Here is a 22597-nt window from a genome sequence, read left to right as displayed (position 1 = left end):
AGTACAATTATTATTGGTTAATTAAGAATGAGTGTCAATAAATATTATATTCTATGATAATATCGTCTTGATCAATTTATTTTTGCCAAACAATAGTTTTATTTTTATTTTCCTTTTGGTGTCTGACAATAACACACATAATCGATTATTTTGATAAGAACATTCAATCTTTGAGTACGAAAATCAAGCTATATATAGTTGATTCTGAACACCCTTAGCCTGGGGCTACCTTTTCCAATGATGTTAAAAGTGTTCAAAATTTAATATATCAATAATATTTGATTTAAATACATCATATAATTTTTTGATGAAATATATTTCTTAGACGATACTCAATACTATAATTTTTTATTTTTTATTTTGTAACATTGTGAATACCATTAACCAACAAGAATATTTACAAACTAAGGCACTTGATTACAACAGGGATGCAAGTAATCAAGCCCCGGAAAGAAACAAAAAACAGACTACAAACTCATCCTACATACATAGCTGCTGCCAATATCCTCTACTACTATATGCTTTCTTAGCCGCTTTGTAGTATTCTCCTCTTATCCTGATTTCACACTTAACCTGCTCTGTAATCTCTTGTTGCTGCATTTGAGTTCTTTTATTCAATTTCCAGTTCCTCGCTCGCCATACATGGTAAATCAAAGCACTGATTTGTTTTTATCACTTCCAGTGTCTTCTTTTTATCACTTCCAGTATTTGTTTAACTTCACCTGGTGGTAGTGTTATGTTAGTCCACTTCAGGAGCTCATCTCGTATTCTTTTAAACCAACTACATTCTACAAATAAGTGATGACTAGTTTCTATCTCCTGAGATGCACACAGGCAACAAGCAGACTCTTCCACTTGAATATTCATATGTATGAGTCTCTCTTTTGTCAGTAGTCTATAATGTGCTGCCAACCAGACTATATACCTGTGCTTCAGCACTGATACTGAGTTCCGCACTAAATCAGCCACTGACATCCTTACTTGTGTATCCATAAGAGCTAGATAACATGTTGAAACAGAATAATCTTCTTTTTTGGTTAGGATGAATTGATTATTAACATACCAGCTGCTCATCTTTTCCTTTACCTCATTTAACTTTCTCTAGTACTAACTAATGTGGACTGGAGCCTGGTAGGTCCATATGCTTGGAGCTTCTTTCAAGTACAACCCATGAATCCACTTGACCCAAAGAGATTCCTCCTTCATCACAATTTGCCACAACATCTTACCAACTGAAGCTATATTCCACACACCACAATCTTTAACATTTAAACCTCCATTTTTCTTAGGTTTACACACCCACATCCCAAGAGACTAAGGATGGTCTTCTCTTCTCTATAGTGCTTCCCCATAAGTAATCTCTGCATTTTTGGTCAATCTGTCTCACCACTCCTTGAGGAAGTATAAAAACTGAGCCCCAGAAGCAATGTATAAAAAACAATACTTCAAGTACCACCTGTAATCTTCCGGCATATGGCAACTTCCTTGCATAGGTAGTCTGTATTCTTTTAGTGATTTCAATCCAATCTACTCCATATCTTAGTGGTGATAACGCTCAAATTACACTCTTAAATAGGTGTAAGCGATCGTTGTCAATATAAAAACCAACTAGGTTGGGGTCGAATCCCACAGGGAATAGAGTGTGAACTTCGATTTGTTTACGAAATGCTTTACTGGTAGTTTACTGTTTCCATAGGTGTTTAAATTTCACAGAGAGTCAATTTTCACTTTCAATATTTTAGTGTTGTAATCAATATAAATGAGAAACCAGAGTTATGTTCACCATGGGTATTGGGAGTTAACAAATACTAGGTAATGCTTGGGATTCTTGGAGTAAGTAGAAACAACAGAATATCCTTGACTATGATACTTTCTGACTTATCTCTCGACCTCACCAGACAATTTATTATCTAATTCTCTCAAACTTATATAACTTATCTATTTCCAATAGGATGTTATCTCAGGTAGATTAATCCAGTTACGGCATCAATCATTAAACAGAAGGTTGGTAGCTTCTGAGTCCCTGTTGATAATTCACGACCTCTAGTCTATTTATTCGTTTGAAGCAAATAAAACCTAAGGCATAACCTAATGTTTGCAACTACTAGATTTCAGTTAAAACAACAGAATTTCAATACGTTCTACTACTCTTTGAATCCGTTAAACACCTAGCATCATATCAAACCCTAATCCATGGATCCCATAACTCCGGCTAATGGAATTAGCCACTCATGATTTGATGAACGAAATAACAAGTTGAATTCATGATGATAAGGATCAACTTATGAATGGATGAAAAACAACAAGTAGTTCCTTCAATTTAATCACAAGGTGGAAGACCAAAAATAGTTGATAAGAAACAACAAAAATATTTGATGGTAAAGATGAAGCAATGTTACGTGCTTCTCTTCAGAAGTTCTTGTCCGATAATTAATGATCGATCTTTTTTTAAAAAAAAAACCCTAAAACAAGTCTTTAAATAGTCAACCCTAAATAAGGAAACAAAATTAAAGTTTCAGTTTTCTCTTCGGATTAGACGAAGATGCTTTTGACGGCGCGTCAGACACCTGATGATGTGTGCGAAATATCGTCAAAAGTTCTAGTGAATTGTTATCTTTTGACTCTTCAGACGGTAATCCTGATGGCATGTCAAAGATCTTGACGGTGCTTGCAAAATGGCATTACACTTCACTAGAAATCAGCATACTCTGCCCTCTGGTTGACGACGATTTTAACGAGATGTCAAATATTTGACGACTCTTCCGAATCATCGTCATAGTTCTTCTAATCTTCTCAGGTTCTGTCTAATCTTGACGGTAACTTTGACAGCCTGTCCCATGTATGACGGCGCTTCAAAATGATCGTCAAATACATTTCAGCTTATTTCCACTAGATTTCAACTGTTTTATTCTTCTTTTCTTTGGTTTCCTCCTCGATCACTTGTATCTGCATTAACACGCAAAAATTATCAAAAACAACAAAAGTTGCTTAAGACTTCGCAATTATTCAGAGTTAAAAGCTTCAAATATGTTAGCATCGGCTCACATATCAACACCCTCAACTTAAATAATTGCTTGTCCTCAAGCAACCAAAACATAACTAGGAGTAAACAAAGTACAATTCGGCAGCTAACTACTCTTATTAGTTTAGAATACATGCACCATCTCCATGATCAATCAAAATAAAATCAACTGTGTCTAATATTTGAAAATAACTATGTAACTCACAAGCATCTAGATATGGCAAAAATCTCAGCAATAACAACCTAGCACATACCCAAATTACATTATCCGAACAAAGCAATTAATAGCAACATACCTGGTGTGCCCTCATAACAAAGAAATTCCTTTTTCACTTAGATTTACATGTATTAACATAGGGATGAACGTACAACTCACTCTCAGAATGAAGTTCTAATATTGTGCATCGAATTCCATAGGCTTGCCCTTATAGTCAGTACCGAAGTCTTTAGATAAGTCAGTTAGGTTCACTATAGGGCTTTTCTAAGCTTGTAACGTAGGCTAGGGGCTGGTATGACATTCAAGGGTATTTCATAGTGACTACACCTCCTTGGCACTACATTAAATCACGGGGTTTCAAATTTTGACCTTCTTTGCTTCCCTCTTTTATTTGTCAAGCATTCTCAAGATAGGTGTTGTTTGTTCAAGCATTAGATCAAATTTTTTAGTTTTCTCTTTTCTATTTGCTTTTTCACTACACCCAACTTGTTATTCGTTTTCCTTATTTTACCTCTCTTCATACTCATAATGCATCACGTACCCCTATAGTAGCCACCCTCAACTTAGGCTATTTGCCTAAGTCAAGGTGCACAGTGTCCAAGGAGGACCAGGGCCAAAACAGGTTTATTGTGATATAATTGGGAAGGTGAAAGGTGTACAAGAAAAAACTGGGCTATTTAGGCGCAAAAAGGGATCAAGGTATATTATTCACATTTGGACGGTCATTTAAGCTAAAATAGGTTAACATGCAAAAATGGCCTATGATCCTTTCCTAACGCCTATCCTATGACTATGGCACGACTAACTGGGCAAGTACTAGATTCAACGCACAATGGGAACTGATTAAGACCTTACACACACATGGCAAACAAGTATATAGAACATCACTACTCATCCGTTTCATGCATTTATTTTCTACAGGTTATTTATTTTCCACACTAATGCCACAAACAGATACACAGTGGTCACACTAGATGCAATTCACACAATTCATGACAGATTAGACCACTGGAGAGGTACTCAAAAATTACAAAACAAGCTAACTGCCTCAAGTATTTGCACTACTCCTAATTATCCACAGAACATTTTACAACAATAGTTTTCCTATACCCTCAACTTAAAATCAAAAATAAAATGCACTTAGGGTTAGGATATACCTGAAGACAGTCAAGCCTGTGGATCCTGGGTCTCCGACCCTGCTACAGCATCATCTACTGTCTTCTCCCTACTCGCAGCATCTGCCTTTTCTGTAGCTGGAGCCTGGCTCAATGAAACACCTGCAGCCTTAGCTTTGATGGCTACTTCCCATTTTTCTGTGTTAGCCAGGGACTCCAATCTTACATTTTTCAAATTTTCCTTCTCTGCCTTCTTCTTTGCTTTCTTTTTAGCCTTTCTCTCTTTTTCACTATCAGGATCATCTCCTTTGTTTTTGCCTTTCTTTTTACCCTTTTTTTCGGGGAATCCACAGTAAGATCAAGTATAGGAATGTCTTTCGCTACATCATGCATGGCTGATCCTGTTGGCACCATAATTTGGTGCTGCTACAACATCCCAAACTTAGCCTTCACCTTGTCCAATGCAGCCTTCAAAGTAGCAAGATCAGCATCTGTCATCTCTCTTGCCCGAGCATCGAATCTATTCTCAAAATCTGCCACTCGCCCAGACAAGGTCATAAAAGGTTCTAGTGAAGCATCGAGTGTAGCTTTGACTCTTTTGTCTACAGTAGCAAGAAATTATTTGGCGAAGGCCTGTAATTGCACCTCACACCAGTTCGCTTGCCTGGCCACCTTCCTGATATCAATCGGCTGAAATGCCGACCTTGTTGCTGTTGGGGGAACTGAAGCAGTCGAATCACTTTGAGGCACTGAACCTGCCTGAGCTGAATGTGCTGGTGGTGGTAGTACAGTTTTGGTACTTTGCACCCCAACATTTGGTGCTGAAACAGTCTCAGTGACTAGAGGATCTGCTGCACCAACTGCATGTTGATCAAGTCGCAAGCCCGACTGAATTTTATTTTTGCTGACAGGGTTGTGAGTCTTCTTGGCATGTATCTCATCATCAATACCTAAAATCTCAGGTGCATGAGCTATTTCACACAACCTAGTAATCAGACATGGGAATGGATATGTAGCACGGATCTTGCGAGTCGAATCTTGATCTCTTCCGCTATAATTTCTCTTAAATCTAAGGGGTTTCTATCTATCAAGCTTATAACTAATATTGCTCGATCATCCGCTAATATGTTGTCTCCCTCGGTGGGTATCAGATGAATTCGTATTAAACCCCACCAAAATCTTGCCTCTGAATTTAGAGATGCTTTGGTAATTTTTTCTGCCGGATTATTCAACCACTCTGGTTCCCTATCTGCTATGAGAGTCGCTAGGCACTTGCACTGATTCTCCTGATGCTTCAACTGGGCATAGAATGTAGGTGAGGTGGCTCGTGGGACAAAGGATGGCCCATGAAGAAACTTGTTTATGGTGGCCTCTGATACATCTACCCTCACTCCACGTACTGGAACTTTGGTCAGAAGAGGCTTATTTGAAGTTCTATCCCTTTCTTTGCACATATTTTCCACCGTAGCCTGGTAGTTTGTGTAGAACTCCCAGACCAACGAAGGACAGTAAACACCGCTTCTCCTAGTAGTCCACTCCAGACCATACTCCTTGAGTTTATGCATCACCTCAGGGTATCTGATCAACCCTGTAGTGATAATCCTCTTCTCCTCTAGAATTTGCCTTCTGGTACTTCGTCGATCTGTTCTGCGAAGTCCATCCAAATAGATCGTTTTAGCCCCAGGGATTTTCCATCTCACATTGTTCCTAACCTCGGGGTTTTTGCATTTCACCAAAGTTCCTCATACTGGAGAATCCTTATCACCTTGCTACTCCGAAGATGGTGATTCAGACTCAGTTTCTTTAGTTGCAGGCCTCTCAGAATCTTTAGTTTCAACTTCTTATTTAGTGCTCTCAGAATCTTGCTCAGTGTGTTTTGATCCTTGTTCCTCCGAAGCTTGCTCAGATGAGGTTGTCACCTTAGTATCATCAGTATTCTCCACCTCAATAGGCTTAGGTGAAGGCGAAGTTTTTGGACTAGTCCTCTTTCTTTTCCATCTGAGCAAAGGCTCCACGTCTTCATAATCAGAGTCCTCATTGACAAGTTGTCGAGGTACACTCTCTTTAGCTACTTTCTTAGGTGTGGTTGGAAGACCTTTCTAATTTGTTGTCACACCCTTCAAAAGCATCATCAACCTTTTCCAAAATCTGCAAAATTTTCTCAGCTTTTGACGGCATTTTTGAATGGCCGTCACACAGGTGCAAGGCCGTGAACATTTCCGTCAGACAACATTATAACTTATAACTTATTTTTAATTGATTTTTCTTCTACCAATATTCTCAGTTTCAACTTAGGTCATGTTCTTTACTGAGATTTCCACGAAATTATACCGCATTCTCCTACAAATCCTAGTTATTGAAGGAGCTTGAAGAATGTCAATGGATTCAGCCCACTCCTTCAAAACCAAGGTTTCGTGTAGTTCACAATTGATCCAAAGAAAGATGAAGTTGAAGTTTTTCTCATACTTGGATGTCGACACTTAGCTGATGTACTCTGAGCACCTAAACTTGTGAGTGAAAGAAGAATGAGATGAGAGAGAAAGAAGATTTCTTGATGTAACTCTCAATTTTTATCAAGAAAAGTCTTAAAATTTTGCCTTCGAAGGCATTAAATTTGAAAAAGGAAGGGAAATAACTCTCTAAGGAAAGAAAACCAAAACTGGAAGAGAAATATCTAAAGTATGCAGGAATATGAACAGCTGTTGTTGGGTCGGGATAGCCCAAAAATTTTTAAGCTGGGCTCAACTTATTTGACGGTATTTTTGACTGTGCATTAGATACCGGACGGCACTTCAAAATTGTCGTCGGCCTTAACAGAATAAGTCTTTGACTTGATTATTTTGATGCCATTTCTCATGGCTTGTCATACTTGCGACAACCCATCAAAATTGACGTCAACCATCTCAAGATGACTGAAACCAGTTCACCTCTTTTGTACAACTCTTAGCTACAAAAATTAAAAACACAAGTGCAATAAAATTAAAACATTGGGTTGCCTCCCAAACAACGCCTGATTTAACGTCGCAGCACGACTTGATTATCTTGAATACTAAGACTTCGTCAAGATACCATGTCAATACCTCATTACCATTTTCCTGGAATACATCCATAACCAAGAAGATATTTATCTCCTCCAACTGCTTCATAGGAGGGTGCATTTTGAATCTGGCCTCTCTTTTTCCATACCTGAACTTTAGCTCATTGAGCTCCATATCAACCAATACTCTTCCCGTGGGTAATAGTGGTCTACCCAAAATGATGGGTAGCTCAAAATCAACATCACAATCCAATATCACAAAATCTACAGGCAGAATAAAGTCATCCACCTTCACCGGCACATCATGCAATATACCAACTGGTCATTTCACCGATCTATCTGCCATCACAAGATGCATCGTTGTAAGGGTAGGTTCCCTCAATCCAAGCTTCTTATAGATATCAAGTGGCATTAGATTAATACTTGCTCCTATGTCACATAAAGCTTTGGTAAACTTCATGGACCCAACTGTGCACGGTATGGTAAATGCTCCAGGGTCAGGCTTTTTCTGCACTAAGAATTGTGAAGAAATAGCACTACAGTGGTAGTTATTGTCCATCGGATCACAGCTTACCTTTCGCTTCTTTATTAGTAATTCCTTCATAAATTTAGCATAGTTTGGCATTTGCTCAAGTGCCTCCATCAATGGCACATTCACTGTCAGTTGTTTCATTATTGCCATGAACTTGCTAAATTTTTTGTTGTCTGCTTTCTTCTTCAATCTCTGAGGAAAGGGAGGTGGTGGTCTTGACATTTCTTTCAATACCACTTCCCCTTTCTTTTTGTCTTCTTTCTCTGAAATATCAACAAAACCATCTATCTTCTCAGACTCCACTGGATTGCTTCCTTCTTATTCATCAACATTTATCTCCTTCTCCACAGCTTTCCCATAGAAGGGCCAGATAACATATTTTCACTCCGAGTGGTAATCGCCAAACAAGAGCTATCAGTCTGCGGGTTCTGAACTGTATCACTAGGTAAAGTACCAGTTTTTCTCTGGTTCAGAGTAGCCGACAGTTGGCTCATCTGTTTCTCCAACTGCTTAATAGAAGCAAAATCTGATCTAACCAACTGACTGAGGGTAGAAAATTCACTTTTCATAGTAGTTACCCCTGAGTTGGTAGCTTCAACTCTCTTCAACAGCTTTTTTATCATGTCCTCTATGGACATCTTGCCAGAACTAGTCATTGTAGTATCCTGACTTCCAGGAGGAATATACAAACCACTCCTGTCATTATTATTTCTCCAATGTCCCTTCTCCCTATCTTTATAATCAAGCTTGTCATAGAAAGTTCGACCTTGGTTCCATTGGCTATTGCCTCGGAAACCCCCTGATTACTCACATAGTTTGCCTCAACATCAGCACCTGTAGACATAGTACCCTGAGATTCCACAGCCTTAACTATTTTAGTCTTGTCGGATAGCAAGTGCTTGGCCAGCAAGTCCATCTGCGTCTTCAAATGGGCCATGTCCTGATCTCGCTCCTCATCTCTTCTACGCTACTCCATAGTAATACCACCAGCAATAGTTGGGATAGCCACTACAGAATCTCTAGTGTGCCAAGCCTGACTCTACTTGGTCATTCTATTCAGCATGTCAGAAACATCTAGAAAAGAGAGGTCAATGAACGAACCACCTGCAGCGTTGTCAACAATAAGTTGGTAGCTTCCGAGTCCCTGTTGATAATTCACGACCTCTAGTCTATTTCTCCGTTAGAAGCAAATAAAACCTAAGGCATAACCTAATATTTGCAACCACTAGATTTCAGTTAAAACAATAGAATTTCAAGACGTTCTACTACTCGTTGAATCCGTTAAATACCTAGCATCATATCAAACCCTAATCCATGGATACCATCCGGCTAATGGAATTAGCCACTCATGATTTGATGAATGAAATAACAAGTTGAATTCATGATGATAAGGATCAACTTACAAATGGATGAAAAACAACAAGTAGTTCCTTCAATTTAATCACAAGGTGGAAGACCAAAAATAGTTGATAAGAAACAAGAAAAATTTTTAATGGTAAAGATGAAGCAATGTTACGTGCTTCTCTTCAGAAGTTCTTTTCTGATAATTAATGATCGATCTCTCTTTATTTTAAAAACTCTAAAACAAGTCTTTAAATAGTCAACCCAAAATAAGGAAACAAAATTAAAGTTTCAATTTTCTCTTCGGATTAGAAAATGATGCTTTTGACGGCACGTCAGACACCTGACGACGTGTACGAAATGTCATCAATGGTTCCAGTGAATTGTTATCTTCTGACTATGTAGACGGTAATCCTGACGGCGTGTCAAAGATCTTTACGGCGCTTGCAAACTGGCGTCACACTTCACTGGAAATCAGCATGCTCTGCCCTCTGGTTGACGGTGATTTTGACGAGATGTTAAATATTTGACGGCCCTTACGAATCATCGTCACAGTTTTTCTAATCTTCTCAGGTTCTGTATAATCTTGACGATGACTTTGACAGCCTGTCCCATGTATAACGACACTTCAAAATGATCGTCAGATACATTTTTGCTTATTTTCACCAGATTTCAACTATTTTATTCTTCTTTCCTTTGGTTTCCTCCCCGATCACTTGTATCTGCATTAACACACAAAAATGATCAAAAAAAAACAAAAGTTACTTAAGACTTTGCAATTATTCCGAGTTAAAAGCTTCAAATGTGTTAGCATCAGCTCACACATCATGGGGATAGTGGAAATCCTAAGTATTTGATAGGAAAGAATCCAAGACAAAAGCCTATTAAGTCCAGCAATTCATCAATTTTCTGTTGATCTTCTATCCCGGCAAAGAACACACTGGACTTGTCCATATTAGCCACAAGTCCATTAGTTGCACTAAAGTGTTGCAAAGCTTCTTTAACCTTCTTGATTGAACCAACCTATTCTTTACAAAATACTATAAAATCATCAGCAAAATCAAGTGTGTAAGTTGTTATGTCTTACAGAGTGGATGAAACTTAAATTCAGGTAGCAAGCTCATACACTTCATCAATCGTGTTAGGTACTCCATCACAAGCACAAACAATAGAGGAGAAAAAGGGTCGCCCTGCCTAAGATCCCTCCTTCCTTCGAAGTATCCTTGGCTTTCACCATTCACTTTAATAGTGTATTTAGGAGATTTCACACAAATCATTATCACGCCCCTATTTTTACCTAAGGTCAAAATGAGCACGACGTTATGGACACTAAAAGAATGAAAATTGTACAGAGTCTCCACCTTATTTTAAGGAAAATGAGGAAAACCTTTTTTATTTATTAAAATGCATGACTTGTGTTTTAGTCTACGAAATCAGTTCAGATTCTAGATAAGAGTTCAAGTTATTCCGAAGGAAAGAAGTTAGGCATCCTTTAGAATCCACAAGTGTGGTACCTAGCTAGACTAAATTTATCAAAGAGAGAGGGGTATAAATATTTAAATAATATAAATTTCTATGTGTATTAAATATATAAATAAATTTATTGTTATGAAAATATGTACAAAAATATGTGTAAAAATATAAAGATTTCATGTAAATGGAAAAAATATTTTTTGTAATGTATAAAAAAAGAAAAGTATCTTTTATATACTAAAAAGAAAAAGTATTTTTTAATCAAAAATCACAAAGGAAAATATAAATTTATTTTTTAAGAGAGAGCTATGTAATATGTGAATGTGAATTAATTGATTAACTTAATTATTTTATATAAATATTAACGGCCTAAGTTTTGCCTAAAATTGATGAAATTATGTAAATAAAGAATATCCCCGCCCGGCACCCAAAAAGTAAAATTTTCATAATTTTTTTTTGTTATTTGTACAAGTGTGAGAATATAAAATATAATATAAAATTTAAGGGCCCCTTTGACTACAACTCCCGACGAGTATTTCAAAATAACCTGTATAAACACTTAAAAAAAGAATGTTAGTAACAAATAAAAAATAATCAAAATAAATTGAACAAGTACATATGCATATAAATATTTAAAAATATATTTTTTGTTAAAAAGTGGGCTCAGATAATGTCATGACTGCAAAATGGTTGGTCAATTAATTGGCCGTCCTAAATCATCTTGCAACGAAGTGGTTGCTCAATTAATTGGCCATCCTAAATCGTCTTGCCAAGATATGAATTGTAAAATCTTGTATTGTTATAAAGTTTTATCATCGCCCAAAATATTTATTACGTATTTGTATACGTAGAATCCTCTTTTGTTTACGGACGCCTCAAATTAATAATAATTTTTCATCGGTCAAAATGTGTATTATCTTATTCAATATCAGTGTAATAAATAAATACAGTGGAGAAATCCCACTGTACAGAATAATAATATGATAAGCAACATAAAACAAATGTCATTTCCAATATAAAACAAATGTCATTATCACCAAACAATAGTATTCTGGCCTATAAAACACATCATGAGAACTATTGAGAATAATAACATGATAAGCAAATAAGAGAATAAAATCAATTTTTAGATCTAGTGTTTAAGGGAGGTAACACCGGAGAAACCTCCATGGTTTCCGGTGTGACAGTGTAAAAGATAAGGAGGCAGCAGCGGCTAGAAGACGATGGTGGTGTTTCTGTGGGACTGGCAGCGGTGGCTCATGGTTGTTTCAAGACTCGCCCGCCGGCGATTAACTCCGGAGTGGCACAGCAAAAAAGGAAAAGAGAGTGGAGGGCGCTGGTGAGTTTTTGATGGCTAGAGGTTTAGTGAAGAACCGCTGGTCGGAGATGACTAGCGGTGATGGGGGCTTTGCCGGATACAGAAAAGAGGGGAGCGTAGGGGCGGCGCCGGTGGACAGCTCGCTGGATCTGGGCAGTGAAGGAGAAAGGGAGAGAATTGTGAGGGAGAAGAAGATGAAAATGATGATTCTCTCTGTAGTGTACTTGCGTGTGTATATGTATGTAGATATGTGTAGTGTATGTGTGTATTGTTGTGTTGTGTCCTATATCTTTGGTGTGTTTTGGAGAGAAAAATAGAAAAATGGAATAAATAAAATATGCTTGTGTATTTATGAATATGTGTGTGGGTTTGCAAAGGAAAAATATTTATTATTTGTAAAAAATAAATATACGTGTATTTTGAAAGAGAGGAAAAAATAAAAAAAATGTGTCCAAAAATGTGTCCTCCCACCACCTATTTATACAAAAAATTGAGCATCCCTTTTATCCAATGGATAAAGAGGTGTCCTCTCTTTTTATAATAGAACACTCTTAGGTCCTTAAGTTATTGGCCAAAGGATTTTCATCCTTTTGACCAACGGACAAAGTAATTATCCAAAGGGTAGTGTCATTGAATGGTCGTTGTCAGATGTGATGAGACAACACTGAGCGGTTATTATCGGACGACATTATTGTGTAGTCGTTGTCAAATGTGATAAGACATCGAATTATTATGCTGCAATGTGCTAGATTTTTGTAGCACATTTAAGACTTTTTAACTTGAAATAATAGTAAGTTCTTAAATAATTATTGGTGTTTTTTATGTTATTTCTTAAGATTTTGTAGGAAAGTCAAGGATGGGAGAAAAACATACGAAAGATGAACAAAATAAGTAAAATATGGTACAAGTGAGCGAGCTGATATGAGTCTGACGACATTTCTTGTAAGCCGTCAGAGATGTGGTACTCTACCAGAAAAAGGCGTCAGGAAGAACAGTGAAGAAGAGCTTCTAGATGAAGGTGACAACATTCTTAGTATGTCATCACAAGTGTGGTAAGCCGTCAGAAGATGCCGTCGAGTGGGACAGAACATGGTGAAATAAGTTGAAGGTCTGACGACATCTGTTACACGTTGTCACTCCTCTGGTAAGCCGTTGGAGAACATTGTCAGAGTGAGGCAGAGCAGGTTAAGAAGGCATGACTTCTGACGACATATCTGAGATGCCGTTAGAAGCCTGACGATCAACACCAATATGTCGTCACCTAAATCCGAGCCCAGTTGTGATTTTGTTATTTTATTACCTTAATTAGGCTTTAGTATAAATAGCATCTTTTAGGGTTTTTGATTCATTCATAATTCATCTATCAGACAATTAACCTAGGGAAGAGAGGCACGTAACATTGCTCTCTTACATCAATTATTCTTCTTGTTTTTATCAACTATTTTTGGGTTTCTACCTTGTGATTCAATTGAATAAACTACTTGTTGTTTTCCATCTAATCGTAAGTTATCATTATCATTATCAATTCAACTTGTGATTTTGTTCATCAAATCATGAGTGGCTAATTCCATTAGCTGGGGTTATGGGATCCATGGATTAGGGTTTGATATGATACTAAGTGTTTAACGGATTCAAAAAGTAGTGGAACGTCTTGAAATTCTATTATTTTAACATTAGGTTATGCCTTAGGTTTTATTTGCTTCTAACGGAGAAATAGACTAAAGGACGTGAATTATCAACAAGGACTCGGAAGCTACCAACTTTCTGTTTAATGATTAATGCCGTAACTGGATTAATCTACCTGAGATAACATCCTATTGGAAATAGATAAGTTATCTAAGTTTGAGAGAATTAGATAATAAATTGTCTAGTGAGGTCGAGGGATAAGTCAGATAGTATAATCGTCAGGGATATTCTACTGTTCTAATCATTCTGAGAATCTCTAGCATTACCTAGTATCTGTCAATTCCCAAAACCCTTGGTAAACATAGCTCTAGTTTCCCATTTATATTGATTACAAACATTAAAATTAAAGTGATTACATTACTTAATACTTTCAAAACCCCCATCTTAATTTTATATTTTCGTACCATTTGTTTGAATTGAACTTGTAGCTATAGGAAAGTCAAGGATGGGAGGAAAACATAGGAAAGATGAACAAAATAAGTAAAATCTGGTACAAGTGAGATTATATAAGTCTGACGGTATTTCTTGCAAGCCGTCAGAGATGTGGTAAGCTACCAGAAAAAGGCGTTAGGAAGAACAGTGAAGAAGAGTTGTTGGATGAAGGTGACGACATTCTCAATATGTCGTCACAAGTGTGGTAAGCCGCAGAAGATGCCATCGAGTATGACAGAACATGGTGAAATAAGCTAAAGGTCTGACGACATTTGCTACAGGCCATCACTTCTCTGCTAAGCCATGTAAGGATATTGTCAGAGTGAGGCAAAACAGGTTAAGAAGGCACGACTTCTGACGACATATCTGAGACGCCGTTAGAAGCCTGACGATCAACACCAATATGCCGTCACCTAAATTCGAGCCCAGCTGTGATTTTGTTATTTTATTATCTTAATTAGGCTTTAGTATAAATAACATCTTTTAGGGTTTTTGATTCATTCATAATTCATCTATCAGACAATTAACCTAGGGAAGAGAGGCACGTAACATTGCTCTCTTACATCAATTATTCTTCTTGTTTTAATCAACTATTTTAGGGTTTCTACCTTGTGATTCAATCGAAGAAACTACTTGTTGTTTTCCATCTAATCGTAAGTTATCGTTATCATTATCAATTCAACTTGTGATTTTGTTCATCAAATCATGAGCGGCTAATTTCATTAGCCAGGGTTATAGGATCCATGAATTAGGGTTTGAAATGATACTAGGTGTTTAACGGATTCAAAGAGTAGTGAAACATCTTGAAATTCTGTTGTTTTAACTAAAATACAGTGGTTCCAAACATTAGGTTTTGCCTAAGGTTTTATTTGCTTCTAACAGAGAAATAGACTAGAGGACGTGAATAATCAACAAGGACTCGGAAGCTACCAACTTTCTGTTTAATGATTAATGCCGTAACTGGATTAATCTACCTGAGATAACATCCTATTGGAAATATATAAGTTATCTAAGTTTGAGAGAATTAGATAATAAATTGTCTGGTGAGGTCGAGGGATAAGTCAGATAGTATAATCGTCAGGGATATTCTGCTGTTCTAATCATTCCGAGAATCTTTAGCATTACCTAGTATCTGTCAATTCCCGAAACCCTTGGTGAACATAGCTCTGATTTCCCATTTATATTGATTACAAACATTAATATTGAAGTGATTACATTACTTGATACTTTCAAAACCCCCATCTTAATTTTATATTTTCGTACCATTTGTTTGAATTGAACTTGTAGCTATAGCTTCAAATTAGCTTAATCGCCACTCACATTGTTCCCTGTGGATTCGACCCCGACTCCAAAGTTGGGTAAATATATTAACGACGACCGCTTTACACTAATTTGAGGTGTAAGTTTAGCGTTATCATACTGCAAAAAAATAATTTATTCGACTCAGCATTTGCGTACTTTAAAATATAGATGTTGAATGAAAAACTATAAAGAATATTAAAATTATTAAAAAATAATTAATTTAAAAATACTATAAAATATATATATATATATATATATATATAACGTCATGCCGTACACGTATACGGGTGATTGTAAAATATTAAGAATGATAATGAATTGATAAAAATCCTAAAATTTAAAAAATTAATAAATTATAAAAAATAAGAATATGACAACAAATTGATTAAAATCCTAAAGAAAGCATAATTATCAATAATTTATCAAGCAATTGTAAAAAGATGTGAAAATTATGCTTCGTGCCCTTTAACGAACAGAAAGTCTGAAGACGTTAATTTTAGGCGCGGAGAGCAAAAATTGGGTGTCAACAGTTGCCCCTTTTCATTTGAGGACGATGTAGAAGTCTTTAAATGAAAACGTTGACGTGTAGCCAATTTTGCTCGACAAAAATAATATGAAGAAAATTAGATTGAACTCCAATTTAAAGTTACCTACATACCTCGAGTTGTATGAGGATTAGGTCATTGTAGTTCAAAAAAATAAGCAAATCTCCCTGTTGTTGAGAGTGACAGATCGTGTGAAATGATTATTGGGAGAAGGACTAATTGGAAACAAAAGTGTTCATCTATTTTCTATGCCCCTTTCAAAATTGCCCCTGTGAGATGTTGGAGACGCAAGATTTTATACTTGCTGGGGAGAAAGCATGATTGTAGTTGTGATGATCGAACTCTACATAGAGCTTCCTAAATATCTCGAGTGTTACGAGAATCAGGTCACTGTAATTCGAATCATAGCAATATCTTGATAAATATCAAAATTTGCCCCAGTGTAGAGTTATGGTGACACTGGGTTCCTTCAAGGATGACAACAAAGATTTTAACACGAATGGAATGAATACGGGTGTTTGTTCCAAAATTGACTGTTTGGGTAGCTGGAAATGAGTAGATGTCGGATAACAATATTTGCTGGGGACTTTGACGAAAAAGGAGATTGCTAATTTTCAAAGATTTCCCCAGTATCGGATTAAGACGACATTGAGTAATGATAATAAGGATTAAAAAAATGAGAGTTTTAGGTCGAGTTGAGTTGAGTTTCTTCACCGAAATTCCTGACGTAACTAGGGATCCCTGACATTCCGATAACTTGCCCCAGTTTACTGCTAAGAGGATAGTTCCATGTTGTACTGCATGTTCTAGTATTGTCTCTATTTTTAACGCAATCACGCCTAGCGGGGTGATAACTGAAATGTGAATAGCCTCTGTCGGCTGAGTAATTGTTTGAAAGTAAAAGCCTCCATCGGCTGAAATATAAATAGCCTCCGCGGATGAAATGTAAATAGGCTCCGCCAGCTAAAATATAAATAGCCTTCGTCAGCTGAAATGTAAATAGCCTCCATCGGCTGAAATGTAAATAGCCTCCGTCAGCTGAAATACTTGTTGAGGAAGTGAAAGTTGCATTATATGCCCTATTGTTAGGGACTGGCGCGCCCTGTCCTATTTTTTGGGGCGGACTTGCCCTGTCCTATTGTTCGGGGCGAACTGCACTGTTCTATTATTCGGGATGGACAGCCCTGTCTGATTATTTGGGGTGGACTGCCTTGTCCTATTATTCGGAGTTGACTGCCCTATCCTATTGTTCGGGGTAGACTGCCCTGTCCTATTGTTTGGGGTGGACTGCCCTGTATTATGTTAGAGTTTTGTTAGTACTTGATCACCAAGTCTTAATGGGGATACCCCTTTAATGCGACCTGCAAAAAATCAAGAAATTTCTTTTAGAGTTAGAAAGTATTAGCGAATGAATTGATAAAACCTAGCTTCCTGGCTTGTGATAGAGATGTGATGTTGAGTTTCTGATGGAATGTTGAAAGATACTTGACACGTGCCTCCTTGAGCATTATTATGACCTGCAAGATTCGAGAAGATTCTTAAGTGCCTTGGAATAATTATGGATAAATTGACGATACCTGGATTCTCAGCTTGTGATGGTGAGGCAACATTTAGGCATCCAAGATATTTGAACCTTTGTTATAGCGATGTTGTACCTACGATCAAAGAAAGTTTCTTAGTTTGAGGAGGGGATGTTGATTTTGTGTTGATCGAGAACTTGACCTAGCAGCTATCTCGTCCTTCAATCTTTCAACAATCGGTAATCTATTCGGGATTAGGAGTAGTGACACTTCCTAACTCCACCTAATGTGCTTATACTAGTATGTCTTCTGGTGGAAACTTTCTCCATTTTGATCTTCGCTTTTGGACTTCCATCAAAGTGATGCGGTTGTTGTGGCTTGAGATGATAAATGAATTTTGAAAAGATGTAAAAGATTATGTTGTTGATATGACCAAGTCTGACTTAAGTTGCCTACATATCAAGTCAAAATGTAGTTTCGTGTGAGGGGAGTCAAGAAACATTTGGCCACAAGGGTGGGTATGTGGAGAATGGTAAGGTTGATAATCATGAGCTTACTTTGGAAAGCTCATTTGGTCATTTGCTGAAGTGGTGCCTCTTATGTATGAGTCTTCAACATCTTATGGCTTTTTCTTATGCTATGATTAACATCAGAGAATTTCTTAATTTGAGCAATGCTTTTGTAAGTTGTTAGAGTCGATCAAGCATTGAGATTTGCATCTCAATATTTTTTGTGTCAGGGTTTTGAGCAGAAGAGTAGTGAACGCGTTGTATAAGCTATCTTCATATGTAGTCTCGGTGACTTACGTTTTGATGAAAGAAAAAGGCTTGGGTTCATGCGTGAGTCTTCTCTGCGTAAACTCTGAATATTTCTTGGGCACTTCATTGATAGTCTCCTTCTTTTGGACGTCTTCGTATATGAACTCTTTTTGGATTCACTACAGTTGTCCTATCGTGTACCTGTTTGAAAGGAAATAACTTGCAACAACAGACACAACAACCCTTTTAGTTGTTGCATAATTATTTGTCTATTGAATATGTCTTCAAAGTGGGGTGCCCCTTTTGGACACCGATGACACTTTATGCAGAAGGGTCCCTACGATCGTGTAATCTTGTGTTGATGCGGTAACCCTTTTGAGTCACCCATAATGCTTGTGGAATGATGACCTCTCTGGTTATTGCCAATAATTCTTCGCAAATGATCTCGGATAAGTCTTGTGCATCTTTTGTATCAATACGACTTATAGATTCCTATTGAATTGTTAATCTTTGGATTATCTTGCGCATTATTTGATGTTGGATATGAGGCAACTTACAGATATCCTTTGAATTACTAGCCTTCAGGTAATCCTGCACATTATCCGACTTTGGATAAGAGATGACTTACCGATATCTCTCCAATTGCTAGCTTTGAGGAGTTCCTGCACATCATCCAACCTTTGACAAAATATGACTTATAAATATCTCTCAAATTGTTAGTCCTTGGGTAATCCTGCACATAATCGATCTTGGATATGACACGTCTTATATAGAACCCTTGTACATACCAATTTGATGATTTCGCATATTCTCCGGTAAGGATTTAGTTGCGACTTATGGATAACCTTCGGATGATCAATTTTTGGGTAACCTTGCATACTATCTAGTTAGAATGTTCTTGCGGCTTACGAATGACCTATGGACTATCAACTCAGAGGTAATCTTGCACACTATCTTATTTCAAATAATATGACTTATAGATGATCCTCAAATTATCAATTTCAAGGAAATCTCATATGACGTTCTCTTTCAGATAGAGACTTAAAGACGGATTATGTGCTTTTGATGAATTCATATGCTGATTCAGAGGATGATGAGATATGCTAGATACCAACGTATGTTATCTCACGTGTCAATAGATATTGAATGTTGATATCCTCAATTAATGTATTAGTCATAATCCAAGCTTGAATAATTTTAAGCATATTTTGGAAATCCTCCTAAAGATTTGGTTGACCTCCTTATGACTGAAGTAATGAGTGTTTGATCCTGCGCTGATCGTCGATGTGATTTTGGAGCATTTGTATTGATAGTATCTTTTAACAATATTTGTAGAGAAGATCTTTGGTTAAGTGGTGGAAGTGTCTTCTGTATTGACCGTTGGTGCATTTCTCTCGATATTGTAGTCAATTCATCACCCGTTGATGTTTTGTAGATTTAATGATGTCTTACATTATCTGGTACAAATCAACCTTGATTGTAACATTTCCAAGTTGAACGTCCTAGCCTTCGTTGATTTTCGAAACGTTCTTCAAAATTTTGCCCAGTCTCTTGGAGAAACTTTCTCGATGATTCTTCGTTGCGTATGTTGGGATAGTCTTAATGGATCGTGTTGGGTTTTCTGGATACCATAGCATTCAAGTTTCGCTCGTCATTAGGGAAAAATGAAATTTTGTATTATAAAGGGACCGATCCTTATATAGGCTGCCTACGTATCCCACTGAGGGAAATCAGGTCACACGTAGTTCCAACTACAAAAGGGGAAATAATTCTACTTAAGTATGACCGAACCTAATGATGGTTGCCTACGTATCTCACCATGAGAAATCAGGTCAGAACGTAGTTCTATTACATAATAATTAAAAGGAAATCTTGTGCCTTCAAACATAGGACTCTATTGACTGCTTTTGAGTCGATCAACTTGGATGCATTTCCACCGCATTCCTGCTAAAGTTAGCGCTTCTCTGTAGAGTGGATTATATGAAGGCCTTACCGTACCGGCGTGGAGGATGGTTCCCTCATGTCATATATACTCTTCCATTTTCATAATTGGGCACCAGATCAATATTTGCATTTAGTTACACTACGACACATTGGATTTCCCCGGCCTTGATCAAACACTCAATTCTATGCCTTAGTCTATTACAATCTTCAGTATTGTGGCCCTGAGCTCCAGAGTGGAAAGCACATTATTTTCGTTCATCGAACCACCTGGGTAATGATTTAGGAATCTTTCCCAGCTCGGGTTACAACAAATTTGCAACTCTCAGTCTCTCGAACAAATGTGCTAATGGTTCAACAAATTGGGTGTGGCTTCGATTGCGCTTACTTTTTGCAAAAGGTGTTTGATTTTGGAGGATTGAAACTTGGATTGGTACACATAATCATGATGGATTTTGATATATGGGAGCTTGGGGTTGAAGGTAATTTTGTTGGATATTGTAGGCATGATGAAATGTATGATTCGATATTTGCATCAGTTCATTATCAAGACTTTGAAGTGATTGGGATGATTCAGGTATTGAATGGTGTGGTATTATAAAAACTATTTCTTCTCCATTCTCCTCCTTGGTACCTTCGATGGACTCTAACTGAGTAGACTTATTCGAGTTGTTCGTTGACTTAATCTTTTCGGAGTTAATTTCCTCTTCAATAAAATTCCTCATTTTGACACAATCGGCAAACTTCTGCCCCAACGTGGACATTATCTTTTCAAAATGGACACCTTTTTGACTGCGGATAAAATACTTCATCAATTCACTTTCATCCATTGGTGGTTGAACTTTTCCTACTTCGGACCTCCATCATCGAGCATATTCCTGGAATGATTCAGAGGTCTTCTTTTGTATACTGATGAGGGAAAGTCGATCAGGTGCGATTTCTATGTTAAACTTGAAATGATTCATAAAGTCTTCAGCCATGTCGCTCCATTTATGCAAAATACGAGGGTCTTGTTTGGTGTACCAAGTGAGAGCCTCACCAGACAAACTTCTATTGAACAACTTCATTATGAGATTCTCATTTTTTGTAATCCCTACCAATTTATCACAATACACTCTTAAATGAGTATGAGGATCCCCGGTTCCATCAAACAAGCCAAACTTAGGTGGCTTGAACCCGACTGGCAAATCAACATCTGGATGGATACATAAATCTTCGTAGTCCAAATGCTCGCTGACTGAAGTTTCTTAGAGGTATTTCATTGCACGCTTTAGATTACGTAGCTCGTTTACGATTATGTGATCCCTCTCTTTTGTCTTTGTCCTTATCGAAAGCCTACCTTTAGCAAGCAACGGTGAAAATGGGTGTCTCAGTCATTCATATTGGAAAAATATATCGTTCTTGAAAGGTAGCATGATTTGTTTGTTGAATATTATGAGAATATGTGATGACATTGGGATATGGGGTGCAATGAAGAAATTTATGAGAGTTGATGGGTGTGAATGAGGATGATGGATTTACTAAATCAACAGTCGTTATGGGAGGTTGTACTGACTAATAGCGTTCAAGTATTGGAGTTTCTAGCGACAAAAAAATAGGAGGGCGCATATGTGTGGGGTCCCTTCCTTGGTGTAGTTCTCCTCATAACGTCTCGAGTTGTTACTCCAAGAGAAAAATACGGTCATCCTTACTGCATCGTCTTGTCTTTTGAAAGTCCCTGATATATTTACTAGTGTTGGAATACTTTTAGTCGAGTTGACGACATTGGTGTTCATTCTAGGGATATAGGTTAAGTCGGCTAGTTCGATCGATCAACACAATCAACCCCTCTCAGGGGATAATGCAAACATAAATGAAAGTCAAAGAGTTAGTTCATGTCAATGGACAAGAACATTTAAACAATGTCAAGTAAGCGCAACCTATATTGTGGAGCCTCTTTTTGCTAGAGGTAGGCCTTCACTCAGATAAACAGATATAGATGGATCTAGATTCTGACACACTTTGGATTCAGAACAATTTTAAATTTTTCTTGAAGAGGGAATGTATCCAATAAGGGCGGCTAAGAGAGGCCTTGATGATGGTGATAAAGATATATAGTCGGTATGAATTGATAAAAGTGAGCTAAAATAATGCCTTTAAAAGAGTAAGCATCTCAAGCCTTGTTATTGATGAATGGGGATCTTGTGGTAGAGATATCGAATGCAAGAAGAGTATTGATGATGTCTCACGCTCATTAGCTGGAAAGAGTTAGAAGTGGGTGAAGATGAACAATATTCTACATCCATTGTCTTGAAGAAGGGTGTCAAATAATTGTAGAGTTTTGAATAATATTCTACGTCTATTGACTAAAAAAAGGAA

Source organism: Capsicum annuum, chromosome 8 (assembly GCF_002878395.1).
Source record: "Capsicum annuum cultivar UCD-10X-F1 chromosome 8, UCD10Xv1.1, whole genome shotgun sequence".
NCBI classification, from domain to species: Eukaryota; Viridiplantae; Streptophyta; class Magnoliopsida; order Solanales; family Solanaceae; genus Capsicum; species Capsicum annuum.
This window is presented reverse-complemented; position numbering follows the sequence as displayed.